Below are 14770 nucleotides of genomic sequence, written 5' to 3' on the forward strand. Positions count from 1 at the left end.
CTCTGTGCTTTTCTGTAGATGGTTTATTTGGCTCAGAGGCTGAATATTTTTTTGCGCAGTCTTGCAGACTCTCTAGGTGGGGTCTATTCTACGGAACGGAAAGGAACGGAACGGAACGGAACGGAATGATGGACTAAACTGCGGAACGGAATGCTTTCTCAGATTGAAGCTTGCAGCTTACCATTGCTGTACAAGTTATCAGTGGCACTTCCAGCAGGTAATCAAACATACCCCAAGAAAGATAAAACGAATTTAAGGATCGATTGTGGGTTCTTGTTGGTTGTCATTAGCAACGAAGTACTAATTGTGGGAATAGCTGACTCAGTGTGTTCATCTTCGGATATATCAAGTAGGGAACTTAATGCATGACTTGTTTTTACTAGTATGTGAGTTATTTTTACTTACTTGACTTAAGAATGTACAGTCTGAGGTCCATCCTTTCTAATCGGCATAAATCACACTGTTAAAACAGTTGGTTGGAAGGTCATCCCAAAACAGTGATGAAGTGGCTGACACATACAGCATACCAAATCCAGGAATAACGATTATCCCAACTCTCAATAGTATGACCTTTATCCATATAGGTAGGATGAAGGTCATCCCTATGCTAGTATAAAAGTTATCCCCAATTGTTGTTTAGTATTTAAATAATTATTAATGTATTTCAATTAAAGAAATTAAATACTGCAAATGCTGTTCAAATAGTCAACTCCAACCTCTGAAGTACTCGTGAGATGTTAGGACCAGCATGATCTGCAGCATTGACAAGCAATAATTATAGTTACAGTTCTTATTCAAGCATACACCATACCTTAATATTGTAAACAGCTAACAACACTTCATATACAGTCCACAGAACCTGTCAAAACGTTATACATTGTTTCTGGTTACAGGTACACTCTATGCTTACAATTTGTCATCGATCTGCATTGCAGCAGGGAATTCCACCTGACAGTAGGGGCGTTAACAGCAAGACAGATGCTACTATAATTTTCAAGTAACAGGAATAGCTGCCGGGCAATCAATATCCATCACAGTGTGTTATCAAAATGCAATACCACTAGAATGTTAAGTCATATTATTTGTATCAAAATTGCTGTAATACTTACATTTTGTGTACAACATGATGGAGATGAAATATCAGGAGCATACACACTACAACCTGTAATAATAACATGTGAGAAGATAGCAATTCTTATTCAATTATGCAACTATCTACCACGTCCATATCTTGGCTAATTGTCAAGACTCAGTGCAGAAAGCATGTTGGCGCTACAACAAGCAGTCAACAAGCCAGTCATTAATCAATTACCAGACACAATACCCACATGGTGTACCTGCATGTATGTAACTGATAAAAGGAATGTGTAACTAACCTGCCGAGCTGTCTCCTAGGTTATTTGGCTGCCACCGTGCACATAGCAGAACATAACCATATCAGCATGCACACTACACTCAGCGGGTAGGATTGGCATGATGTCAGCTGTTCTGTAAAGGGTACATAATGGCATCTATCCACTGTAAACACTCACACTTTGCTGTAACAGCTGGCAAATTGAGGTTACATATGTAGCTTCGTCACCTGGCTGAGTTAGGCATTAAACTTCGATGTACCAGTCATTTTGAAGCAGTCATGAGACTGCGACTTTAGCATCGTCTTGCCAGTCCGTCAGCCAATAGTTCCACAGCACTGTAAATAAACTGTTTGCTGCACTTTTCATATCTAAATTACAAATTACTGTACACCAAGTTGAATATTGCTAGTAGAAATGTCACCTTCGTATTCTTCAATAGGTCAGCTGTTTCAGTCAGTTACGAACGGCCTTCCTGTTTAACGCATTGTAAAACCCTTCCGCTTAGTGAAGTTGCCTGTTCTTGTAGACACAATAACTTACAAATTTTCAAATATCTTCTTTGCCAAAACCAGTTTATTTTATGAACAAACTGATAAAACTTTCAGAGGAATTTTCAGTAATATTCATTACCACGGTAACTTTCGTCGTTAAGTAACGTACATAAACGCTTTTTTTTTTACCTGGGCTTAATGGACTGCCCTTGCCTACCACCCTCAGCACAAAAATGGCCTGTGCTGGACAAACCGGGACTTTCTTAGTCCACGGCAAACTTAGACTGCCCGAATCAGCTCCACAATTGGGGAGTCTTAACATAGTGACCGATGTATGAGCGGGCTCCGCGGATGCATTGTATGGAGGACCGCAAGAGAGAAAAAGATAGACAGCACCTTAACCACCCCATGACAACAGAGTAATCATCGCCCCACTTGTTTGAAAGTTGATGAGCCAAGCGTTGATAAAAAACAGAAGCCTCATGAGCCAGACCACCAGAGGCAGACATTACCAGGGGGGTAAAAGAGGCATGCTCCTACTCACGAATTCTCTGAGCATACGCACGTTCTTAATGTTCTCGTGCCTCCGATAACAGGAGGCCAGAGATGAGGACGCATTAGAAGCAGCCAGAGGGTTGAACACCCGCACATCCACAAAACATCTTTCACTTCTTCCACCCCAAAAACCATTCATGGCGATGTCAAGACGGGCACCATCTTGGATATTGGCAGAAGCAGGGTAGTCCTGCTGTGAAACCGGCTGGAGCTCTGGTTCAACAGCTACCTGAGAGCATACTTCAGTCAACAGGGTAGCAGTTAGATCTCTGATCTCATTGTGTCGGATAGAAGGTAAGCCACCCTTGGGACAGGATAAAGCATGCTCCACTGAAAAGGAAGTCTCACATGCACAGTGAGCAGGAGTCCGCTGAGGAGACCACCCATAACGTAGTGCCACGGCATCGTGAAACGCTGACTTATGCAGTGCAAAGCCATGTTCCTGAAGGGGCCGGGTAGTAAGCCAGTTGGAGGCCCCTTTGGCTGAGGCTAGATCTAAAGCGCGTTGAGAGGAGGGATCTAAGTGGGTACACAAACTGGAAGATCTATCCGAATAGTTGGAAGATTTGGAATTGCGGATTGCGGACTTGCGAGATAGCCGCAACGTCACGGGGAGTGAGTATTAATTGGAAAAATGAGATTATCTCGTTGCATCAGTGGTTGCATGCTGCCAGCGGGAGACTCTAAGCAAAGTAAGGTTATAAATACTCTAGAGCATTATCTCATCCTGTACTTTTGTAGATCAGAATCATCGAAAATGTTCAGTTGAGTATATGGGTCACTGTTCCTCACCTTCTTCTCCTACTCCATTAGTAAACTACTGCGACTGATGCAGTAAAACTAAAAGTGAGACATAAATACTATATTAGTGTTTTGTGATCATGTACAGTCGATTTCAGATTACTTTCTGCATGTAATTGAACAATTTACAATGTGATTGTTCGAACATATGAGCTGATTGTTTGCAACCTAACTCCTTTACTTGTACTACTAGATACTAGTACTAGCACAATAAATACTCACCCCTTTACTGCCAGGAGTGTGCATGTAAATACTGCAAGTAGACATTCACATTATCACGTTTGCAAGTCATGTGTGTGAATTGTTCAAAAGCAATCTGAAATTAACTGTGGTAGTACTACCTTAGTGTGTACTGGAGTCTGTTCTGACAGTGTTGTCACAGTGCTGCAATTTGTAACCACAAACAAAGTAATTACAATAGTTGCTTATTTAAGTTCATCAATTCCAGGGGTGTATCCAGGATATTTCAAAAGTGGCTTCCAGATCTAGCAGTGAGGTACAGAGATCTGGGGCTGTGCTCCCAGCCACTAACAGATTTAGAAAGTACTTCAAATTTACTAGATTTCTTGAATTGTAACTATTTCAATTTGTACTTGATTTGTGGCTGGTGAGGCATATAATGTAGTGACCAAATACAATTCCAATTAAAATGATTAAGGTACGTTAAATTTCAACATTTTAACACCCATTTTTAAAATTGTATTCTGTTATGAATGTTGTATTAGAGTACTTTTGACTGCTCTATTAGAGTATGTCAGACTTTTCTATTAGAGTATCTCAATGTTCTCTAAAGGTTTTTCAATACATAGCCTTAATCCAAGTTTGAGAACTAATTGTAAGTTTCCTATCAAACTGTAGCTATACTGCATGTTCATTAACACATTGGTAACTATTAAACTGTGTGCATGCGTGCGTGTGTGTGTGGCTCACTACTGATAGGTTGGAGTGCTGCACCAGCATAATGCTAGCATAATAGGTGGATGTTATGAATACTACTGATACTCTCTAATAGAGTAGTCAGTGGAAACTGCAATCGAACACTCCAATGCATTGTCCAAAGCTTCTTAGGTCGATACTCTCTAATAGAACAGTCACTTTGTAGTCAATTACTCTAATTGAGCATTCACTGATTAAAAATTTCAAAGATAATTGTAAGAAATGTTTTTGAGCACATTGGGAACCAGTGTTGGAAGTAATGCATTACTTATGTAACGCGTTACGTAATATTATTACTTTTGTGGTACCTAAGTAATATAACGAAATACGCTATAAAAATAGGTAATATAACTCAAGTTACTTTACTTACAAATGTAACGCGTTACCAAAGTAATATAGTTACTGTAACGAGTCTAATAGTACGTAATATTATTACTACAAGTAACGGAGTTACTAATCTCGTTAGTAATCCACTGAGTAATGCCTAGCCACTACAAAGTAATGAAGCCTACTGAATGAAGCTTATTCACCAGCTTCTTGCTTAAAACCAAGATTTGCACATTGCCCAACAATGAAATCATGTCACGTGATAAGGTGGTAGTTTCACATGTGACAGCTTAAGGCTGTGGACACAAAGTAATATAATATGTAATATTATTATAGTTACTTTATTTTATGGGTAATATGTAACTGTAACTAAATAGTTCAGTTGCAAGTAATATGTAATATGTAACTAGTTACTTTTAAAAAGTAACGTGCCCAACACTGTTGGGAACACTGAAGAGCATAACAGGCAAAAGTTTCATGAAATTTTACCCAGCCCTCAATCCAGGTCAGTCCATAAAACGGGTCAGATCTGGATTACCTGTACAAGTGACAAACTCAGCCCAGACAAAATGTGACATAGATGACCTTGTTTCAACCAAGTGTGTATGTGCTGTGCATGCGTGTGTGCATGTATGTAGTATGTAGAACTGAGCCAATCATTTCCAAAACATTTGTTGATTATGTGTCATACACTATTCCTAATCAGGGACGAAACTAGCTCTTTAGTGAGGCTCGTAGCCTATTGCTTTATGGCCTTGTGGCCTTAAATCTTGGTGATCATGAGAAAATTAGTAGAGTGTGACACAGCTTCTATGCATTATTGTTTCTTCGCATAGGCTTGCGTTTAGACTCCATGCCAGCATAGAACCATAAGGGAGATCGATACTCTCTAATACAACAGTCACCTACATGTTTTTATTACAGTGGTTGACTGTTCTAATAGAGTTTTTGATTTTATGCTTGATTTAATCCTTATACTCAAAAAAGAATCATTTTAGCTATCTCTCCTCCCTAAGTATAGAAAAATTAGCCCTTCTCTTGCTACTTCTATCATTTTATTACATGTAGTTGCACCTGTGCATTCTACTGTCTTCCCAGCTACGGTACAACTCAACTATAACTTCACACACGCATGGTACCCCACGCATGATAACACGCGCGATTTCGTGTGGAACTGCAAATAACCACTCCCAAATATAATTTCCACGTAAAATATATCTAATCCAAAACAGCCAAGCTGTAAAAAAGTGTGCGGCCCTCAAAAACGCTATGGTGAAAAAAGATGTGAAATCCAAGGTGGCAGCCTAGAAATGGCTGTGATGGTAGGTTAATGGTAAAAATATTAATAATGACAATTCAGGTAAATTTTGTGAAGCGGCACAAAAATTCACCTGAATTGTCGTTATTAAAACTTTTACCATTAACCTACCATCACAGCCATTTCTTGGCCGCCACCTTGAATTTCACATCTTTTTTCACCATAGCCTTTCTGAGGGCTGCACCCTTTTTTTACAGCTTGGCTGTTTTGGAATAGATTTCATTTCTTTTTGTATTTGTATACCCCAAAGCCTGCGGGACTTTTTAAACATATGTTTTTTCTTTACTACAGGAAGAAGAAAAGATGAAGTAGATGTACTTTAAATATTTTATCAGTAAATGTACAATTATATATATAATACATATGTGACCGGATATGCAAAAAGGGGCCTTCCACACATCCAATTTGCCAACTTTGACTATTGATAACTTCAGATTGGAAAGAGCTATTGCCTTGAAATTTGGGCAGTGGTGATTTCTTTGCAGCTGAACTCTCTACATGATGGTTTCTTTGTAGCTGAACTCTCTACAAAGTAACTTCTTCTAACGGATCTTTCTACAGGGTGATTTGTTTGTAGCTGAACTATCTACAAGGTAATTTCTCCTAGCTGATCTCTCTACAGGGTGATTTGTTTGTAGCTGAATTCTGTACAGGTGATTTGTTTGCAGCTGAGCTCTTTACAGAATGGTTTCTTTGTAGCTGAACTCTCTTCTACAAGGTAACTTTTCTAGCTGATGTCTCTACAAGGTGGCTAGTTTGTAGCTGAACTCTCTACGTGGTGGTTTCTTTGTAACTAAACTTTCTACAAGGTGACTTCTTCTAGCTGATCTTTCAATAGGGTGATTTGTTTGTAGCTTCACTCTCTACAAGGTAACTTCTTCTAGCTGATCTCTCTACAGGGAGATTTGTTTGTAGCTGAACTCTCTACAGGTGATTAGTTTGAAGCTGAACTTTCTAAATGATGGTTTCTTTGTAGCTGAACTCTCTACAAGTTAATTTCTTCTAGCTGATCTATCTACAGGGAGATTTGTTTGTAGCTGAACTATCTACAAGGTAACTTCTTCTTGCTGATCTCTCTACAGGGAGATCTGTTTGTAGCTGAACTATCTACAAGGTAACTTCTTCTAGCTGATCTCTCTACAGGGTGGTTTCTTTGTAGCTGAACTCTCTACAAGGTAACTTCTTCTAGCTGATCTCTCTACAGGGTGGTTTCTTTGTAGCTGAACTCTCTAAAATGTAACTTCTTCTAACCGATCTTCCTACAGGACAATTTGTTTGTAGCTGCATTTTTTACAAGGTGATTTCTTTGCAGCTGAAATCTCTACATGGTGGTTTCTTTGTAGCTGAACTCTCTACAAGGTAATTTCTTCTAGCTGATCTCTCTACAGGGAGATCTGTTTGTAGCTGAACTATCTACAAGGTAAATTCTTCTAACTGATCTTTCTATAGGGCAATTTGTCTGTGGCAGAATTTTATACAGGGTGATTTCTTTGCAGCTAAACTCTCTACATGGTGGTTTCTTTGTAGCTGAACTCTCTACAAAGTAATTTCTTCTAGCTGATCTCTCTACAGGGTGATTTGTTTGCAGCTGAGCTCTTTACAGAATGATTTCTTTGTAGCTGAACTCTCTAAAAGGTAACTTCTTCTAACTGATCTTTCTACAGGGCAATTTGTTTGTGGCTGAATTTTCTACAGGGTGATTTCTTTGCAGCTGAACTCTCTACTTGGTGGTTTCTTTGTAGCTGAACTATGTACAAGGTAATTTCTTCTAGCTGACCTCTCTACAGGGTGATTTGTTTGTAGCTGAATTCTGTACAGGTGATTTCTTTGCAGCTGAACTCTAAACAGAATGGTTTCTTTATAGCTGAACTCTCTACAAGTAAACTTCTTCTAGCTGATCCCTCTACAGGGTGATTTTCTTGTAGCTGAACTATTTACAAGATAACTTCTTCTAGCTGATCTCTCTACATGGTGATTTGCTTGTAGCTGAATTCTGTATAGGTGATTTGTTTACAGCTGAGCTCTTTAAAGAATGGTTTCTTTGTGGCTGAAATCTCTACAAGGTAACTTCTTCTAGCTGATGTCTCCACAAGGTCACTAGTTTGTAGCTGAGCTCTCTACATGGTGGTTTCTTTGTAACTTAACTCTCTACAAGGTGACCTCTTCTAGCTGATCTTTCTACAGAGTGATTTGTTTGAAGCTGAACTCTCTACAAGGTAACTTCTTCTAGCTGACCTCTCTACAGGGAGATTTATTTGTAGCTGAACTCTCTATATGATGGTTTCTTTGTATCTGAACTATCTACAAGGTAACTTCTTCTAGCTAATCTCTCTACAGGGAGATTTGTTTGTAGCTGAACTCTCTACATGATGTTTTCTTTGTAGCTGAACTCTCTGCAAGGTTACTTCTTCTATTGATCTCTCCACAGGGCGATTTGTTTGTAGCTGAATTCTCTACATGGTGGTTTCTTTGTAGCTGAACTCTACAAGGTGATTTTTTCTAGCTGAACTATCCCTTTCCATAGTTGTATGAACTCCCTACAAGGTAACTTCTTCTATTATTATTATTATTATTATTATTAATGCTTTACAATGCAACATAAAATTACAATTATACATGTGTAGGTGGGTATAGATGAAGAAAAAGTTGCATTGATGGTCTGCCAGCAACCTGTGCTGGCAGCCGGGAGTTAATTAAACTTATGAAGTAAAGTTAATTGTCAGTCCAGAATCATAGCACTTGCTGCATCTACAGCAGTAATGATAGGTGCAGGGATTGTCAGGAGAGAAATTTGTGGTGAAGTGTTGCCATAAATAGTTCTGAATAGTAGCTTTGATGACTGGTAGGGACTGGTTGATGTCAATGCAAGGTAATTGGTTCCATATCCTGGGAATTCTATTAAAGTAAAAGTTTCTGGCATAGTTACTATTAGTGGGACATGATTTAGTTTGTTAGTAGACGAAGATCTGGTATTGGAAGAGCTAAATGATCTAGCTGATCTCTAATTGGTTCCATGATCTTTCTAGCTGATCTCTCTACAGGGTGACTTGTGTGTAGCTGATCTCTATACAGGTTTCTTATTTCTAGCTGATCTCTTGAATTCTCTTCATGGTGACTGCTCTATTAGGATGACTGCTCTATTAGAGTATCTCGATCTCGCACTTGCTGCACCAAGTTGGATTTCGTGTTATAACTCCGTGGCTTTAAGTCTGATTCTTCTACACCATTGATGATCCTTTCTAAGATGATTACTCCATCTGTACAACGATTTTCAAAGCATTACCCAAAGCGCTTTATCTGGTAGGCGTGGCAAGCAGTGGTTTTTTATTAGCAAATCTCGATTGCGTAATTGTTACACACTGTTGGTTTTTTCGGTGTATCTTCCTGTTTTTTAGCTCGATTTCTTTCAAACTACAAAAGGTTTGAGGTTCAATAGTTAACCTATTCACCCACCGATTTTCAGCTTGACTTGAGCTTCTTCCCATACGCGGTTTACCCTGTAGGCGTGACAACATATGGTGTTATTTTTCGTGAATAATCGCTCATAACTCTTTGCCTGCTTATTGTATTCTAGCCAAAGTTGGTACCGAGATGCGCCTTTATATCCCCTTCTGTGTGCCAAATTTCAAGGTAATCGGACATGGCGTTCGAGTTTTATAGCAGTTTTTGTAATTGTGCAACAAGTAAAAGAAAAATAAGAAGAAAAAACGAAGAAACTTAGCCAATTTTTGAAGTCGCATATCTCGGGAACGCGCGAAGCGATTTCGCTCAAATTTGGTATGTGGAGTGCTGCAATTGGAGGGAATGTCCACAGCAAAAATCGTCTTGTTTCATAAAGGAACCACAGAGCTACGGAGGTGCGAAAATTGCGTTTTCTTTCTTCCTGTCAATATACTCACGGGTGTTACGCGCCGGCTTCTTGGGCCGCACGACATACTACCATGTGTCTTGATCCACGCAAACGTCGGTTATGTTAAATTATATGCAGTCAACTTGCGAGATACCTTCCACGACTAAGACATTTGCATGGCTACATATGGACTTTCATGAGTTATCCTGTTGACTGCTTGTTGCAACACCAACATGCTTTCTGCACTGAGTCTTGACAATTAGCCAAGGTATGGACGTGGTAGATAGTTGTATAAGAATTGCCGTAATCTCACATGTTATTATTACAGGTTATAGTGTGTATGCTCCTGATTTTCCATCTCCATCATGTTGTATACAAAATGTAAGTATTACAGCAATTGTGATACTAATAATACGACTTGACATTCTAGTGGTGTTGCCTTTTGATAACACACTGTGATGGATATTGATTGCCCGGCAGCTATTCCTGTTACTTGAAAATTATAGTAGCATCTGTCTTGCTGTTTACGCCCCTACTGTCAGGTGGAATTCCCTGCTGTAATGCAGATCGATGACAAATTGTAAGCATAGAGTGTACCAGATTGTTATGTATAACGTTTTGGCAGGTTCTGTGGACTGTAGATGAAGTGTTGTTAGCTGTTTACAATATTAAGGTATACACTGTTAAAACAGTTGGTTAGAAGGTTATCCCAAAACAGGGATAAAGTGGCTGACACATATAGCATACCAAATCCAGGGATAACGGTTATCCCAACTCTCAATAGTATGACCGTTATCCCATATAGGTAGGATAAAGGTTATCCCTATGCTAGTATAAAGGTTATCCCCAATTGTTATTTAGTATTTAAAATAATTATTATGTATTTCAATTACAGAAATTAAATGCTGTTCAAATAGTCAACTCTAACTTCTGAAGTGCTCGTGAGATGTTCGGACCAGCATGATCTGCAGCATTGACAAGCAATATAGTTACACTTCTTATTCAAACATACACCATACCTTAATATTGTAAACAGCTAACAACACTTCATGTGCAGTCCACAGAACCTGTCAGAACGTTATATTTACATAACAATCTGGTACACTCTATGCTTACAATTTGTCGTCAATCTGTGCTGCAGCAGTGAATTCCACCTGACGGTAGTGGCGTTAACAGCAAGACAGATGCTACTATAATTTTCAAGTAACAGGAATAGCTGCTGGGCAATCAATATCCATTACAGTGTGTTATCAAAAGGCAACTCCACTAGAATGTCAAGTCGTATTATTATAGTATCACAGTTGTTGTAATACTTACATTTTGTATACAATATGATGGAAATGATCATGAAATATATATCAGGAGCATACACACTATAACCTGTAATAATAACATGTGAGATGACGGCAATTCTTATTCAACTATCTACCACGTCCATACCTCGGTTAATTGTCAAGACTCAGTGCAGAAAAGCATGTTGGTGTTACAACAAGCAGTCATTAATCAATTACCAGACACAATACCTGCATGGTGTACCTGCATGTATGTAACTGATAATAGGAATGTGTAACTAACCTGCCGGGCTGTCTCCTAGATTACTTGGCTGCCACCGTGCACATAGCAGAACGTAACCATATCAGCATGCACACTACACTCAGCGGGTAGGATTGGCATGATGTCAGGTGTTCTGTAAAGGGTACATAATGGCAGCTATCCACTGTAAACACTCACACTTTGCTGTAACAGCTGGAAAACTGAGGTTAGATACGTGGCTTCATCACCTGGCTGAGTTAGGCATTAAACTCAGAATTAAAGAGATTCAACTGTCTGAAATTTCACTATTCGATGTACCAGTCATTTTGAAGCAGCCATGAGACTGCAACTTTAGCACCGCCTTGCCAGTCCGTCAGCCAGTGGTTCCACAGCACTGTAGATAAACTGTTTGCTGCACTTTCCATATCTAAATTACAAATTATTGTACACCAAGTTGAATACTGCTAGTAGAAACGTCACCTTCGTATTCTTCAGTAGGTCAGCTGTTTCAGTCAGTTGCGAACGGCCTTCCTGTTAAACGCATTGCAAAACCCTCCCGCTTAGTCAAGCTGCCTGTTCTTGTAGACATAATAACTCACAAAATTTCAAATATCTTCTTTGCCAAAACCAGTTTATTTTATGAACAAACTGAACGAACTTTCAGAGGAATTTTCAGTAATATTCGTTACCACGGTAACTTTCGTCGTTAAGTAACGTACGTAAATGCTACGTCACGGGGAGTGAGTATTAAATGGAAAATGGAGATTATCTCGTTGCATCAGTGGTTGCATGCTGCCAGCGGGAGACTCTAAGTAAAGTAAGGTTATAAATATTCTAGAGCATTATCTCATCCTGTACTTTTGTAGATCAGAATCATCCAAAATGTTCAGTTGAGTATATGGGTAGGCAAGCCACCGTTCCTCAACTTTTTCTCCTAGTCTAACTCCATTAGTAATCTACTGTGACTAATGCAGTAAAACTATAAGTGAGACATAAATACTATATTAGTGTTTTGTGATCATGTACAGTCGATTTCAGATTACTTTCTGCATGCAATTGAATAATTTGCAATATGACTGTTCGAACATATGAGCTAATTGTTTGCAACCTAGCTCCTTTACTTGTAAAACTAAATACTAGCACAATAAATACTCACCTCTTTATCGTCAAGCAATGCCAGGAGTATATATAAATACTGCAAGTAGAGCACATTTGCAAGCCATGTGTGTGAACTGTTCAAAGGCAATCTGAAATCAACTGTGCTAGTACTACCTGAGTGTGTACTGGAGTCTGTTCTGACAGTGTTGTCACAGTGCTTGCTGCAATTTGTAACAACAAACAAAGTAATTACAATAGTTGCTTATTTTAAGTTCATCAATTCCATGGGCGTATCCAAGATATTTCCAAAGTGGCTTCCAGATTTAGCAGTGAGGTACAGAGATCTGGGGCTGTGCTCCCAGCCACTGACAGATTTAGAAAGTGCTTCAAATTTACTAGATTTTTGATTTCATGAATAGTAACAATTTTAATTTGTACTTGGTTCCTCATGATTTGTGGCTGGTCAGGTATATATTGTAGTGACCAAGTACATTTCCAATTAAAATGATATAGGTATTTTAAACGTGAACATTTTAACACCCATTTTTAAAATTGTATTCTGTTATGAATGTTGTATAAGAGTACGTACTTTTGACTGCTCTATTAGAGTACGTCAGACTTTTCTATTAGAGTATCTCGATCTTCTGTAAAGGCTTTTCAATACATAGCCTTAATCCATGTTTGAGGACTAATTGTAAGTTTCCTATTAAACTGTAGCTATACTGCATGTTCATTAAACACATTGGTAACTATTAAACTGTGTGCGTACGTGCGTGTGTGTGGCTCACTACTGATAGGCTGGAGTGCTACACCAGCATAATGCTAGCATATTAGGTGGATGTTATGAATACTACTGATACTCTCTAATAGAGCAGTTAGTGGAAACTGCAATAGAGCACTCCATTGCATTGTCCATAGCTCCTTAGATCGATACTCTCAAATACAACAGTCACTTTGTAGTCAATTACTCTGATTGAGCATTTACTGATTAAAAAATTTCAAATATAATTGTAAGAAATGTTTTTGAGCACATTGAGAACACTGAAGAGCATAATAGGCAAAAACTTCATGAAATTTTACCCAGGCCTCAATACAGGTCAGTCCATAAAACGGGTCATATCTAGATTACCTACCCAGGTAACCCACTGAGCCCCAGACAAATGTGACGCAAATGACCTGTTTCAACCATGTGTGTGTGTGTGTGTGTGTGTGTGTGTGTGCGCGCGCGCACAAGTGTGTGTGTGTGTGTGTGTGTGTGCACAAGTGTGTGTATGTGCTGTGCACGCGTGTGTGCATGTGTGTAGTATGTAGAACTGAGCCAGTAATTTCTTAAACATTTGTTGATTATGTGTCATACATTGTTCCTAATCAGGGACGAAACTAGCACGTTAGTGATGCTAGTATACCCAAAGTGTCCTAATTTGAGAGGTCTAAGCAACTACAAATGAGACCATTAATGGTGTCAAGGTACATGTCCTGATTTCAAGTACTGTATTGTCAATTATGGCCCGGGCACTTATTACTTTCAGGCAAGTGTTTACCCTAGCCACAAGACTGGTGACTATAACTTACAAGACCAAAAATCATATTCCTTGGGATCAACTTGAGATATTCTTTTCTTGATATATTCCACATAGATTTCAAGTGTAAAGAAATGCTGTAAAATGCTTTTGCTTCACTGTTTTGTACTAGGAGTTCCTGTGAAACCTGGAATTTATTCTGTTGTACGGCTCTACACCATATCTAGCAACTACAGTGTTTATGATATAATTATATGGGACTGGCTGTAGTGCATTAATAGGAAAGATGTGAGTCTTATTTTATCATTAAATTTCATGCTTTACTTTCTTGTTTGTTTAGTGTCAAATTATGTTCAGCCAATGTAATAGCACTGAGAGAGGTATGTGGACTATTTCGTTGAATTAAAATGTATATTTTCTTATTCACAGGCATTCTGAGAAACTGAAATCATAGCGTAAAAGATATTGGGCCAAGGGCTGAGGGGTGCATAAGAACTGTGAAGAAAGAGAACATTTAAATATCCAACTGTCACTAGATGATAGTAATGTTCCATAATGTGTTTGTGGTTTGACAAAAGTTGTGATAATGTATTTATCACAACTTTACATGGATTAAATAGTATTTATCATTTATGGCTGCGCAGCACAGACTTTACAAAAGCGAAGCTGAGTGTGGCCCCGACTAGACATTGGGTGACCTGCAGTTCGAATCCTGGGGTTGGAGGGATTTTTTTCCTTACTTTGGCCCCTTTTCTGTTATACCTTTCCATCTATAAGTCATTAAGTCTAAGTCCTTATCATCTGCAAGGAACATGGATGTGTAGACTATAACTGACCGAACATGTTATATTACAGTACATTGTCAAGCAGCATTATGATGAATTATTTACATACACAGTGTGGAACTCTCAAGTTGTTTGTAGGTAACCACTAGTTCCCTTTAGGAATTATATTTACGAAAGGTATTGCTAGTATACCAAATAGCC

General features: G+C 38.7%; 3 long non-coding RNA genes across 5 annotated transcripts; 2 read left to right on the forward strand and 1 right to left on the reverse strand.

The window, feature by feature from the left end:
* Positions 1-629: 629 nt before the first annotated feature.
* Positions 630-11890, reverse strand: LOC136247011 (uncharacterized). Of its 3 annotated transcripts, none has more exons than XR_010697016.1 (7): positions 11647-11890; positions 11209-11593; positions 11074-11156; positions 10951-11013; positions 10750-10899; positions 10653-10700; positions 630-753 (listed from the first exon to the last, which is right to left on the reverse strand). It is a non-coding gene; the product is annotated as an uncharacterized lncRNA (long non-coding RNA). The 3 variants fall into 3 exon arrangements; XR_010697014.1 differs by lacking the exons at positions 10653-10700; positions 10750-10899; positions 10951-11013 and adding exons at positions 812-859; positions 911-1060; positions 1110-1162 and having other exon boundaries at positions 11647-11889; XR_010697015.1 differs by lacking the exon at positions 630-753 and adding an exon at positions 10468-10598 and having other exon boundaries at positions 11647-11889.
* Positions 9841-10226, forward strand: LOC136247013 (uncharacterized). Its single transcript, XR_010697018.1, has 3 exons — positions 9841-9901; positions 9962-10014; positions 10064-10226. It is a non-coding gene; the product is annotated as an uncharacterized lncRNA (long non-coding RNA).
* On the forward strand, positions 11157-14370 carry LOC136247012 (uncharacterized). Its single transcript, XR_010697017.1, has 4 exons — positions 11157-11983; positions 12033-12151; positions 14125-14164; positions 14214-14370. It is a non-coding gene; the product is annotated as an uncharacterized lncRNA (long non-coding RNA).
* The last annotated feature ends 400 nt before the right edge of the window (positions 14371-14770 follow it).

This window comes from Dysidea avara, chromosome 2 (genome assembly GCF_963678975.1).
Source record: "Dysidea avara chromosome 2, odDysAvar1.4, whole genome shotgun sequence".
Classification (NCBI taxonomy): domain Eukaryota; kingdom Metazoa; phylum Porifera; class Demospongiae; order Dictyoceratida; family Dysideidae; genus Dysidea; species Dysidea avara.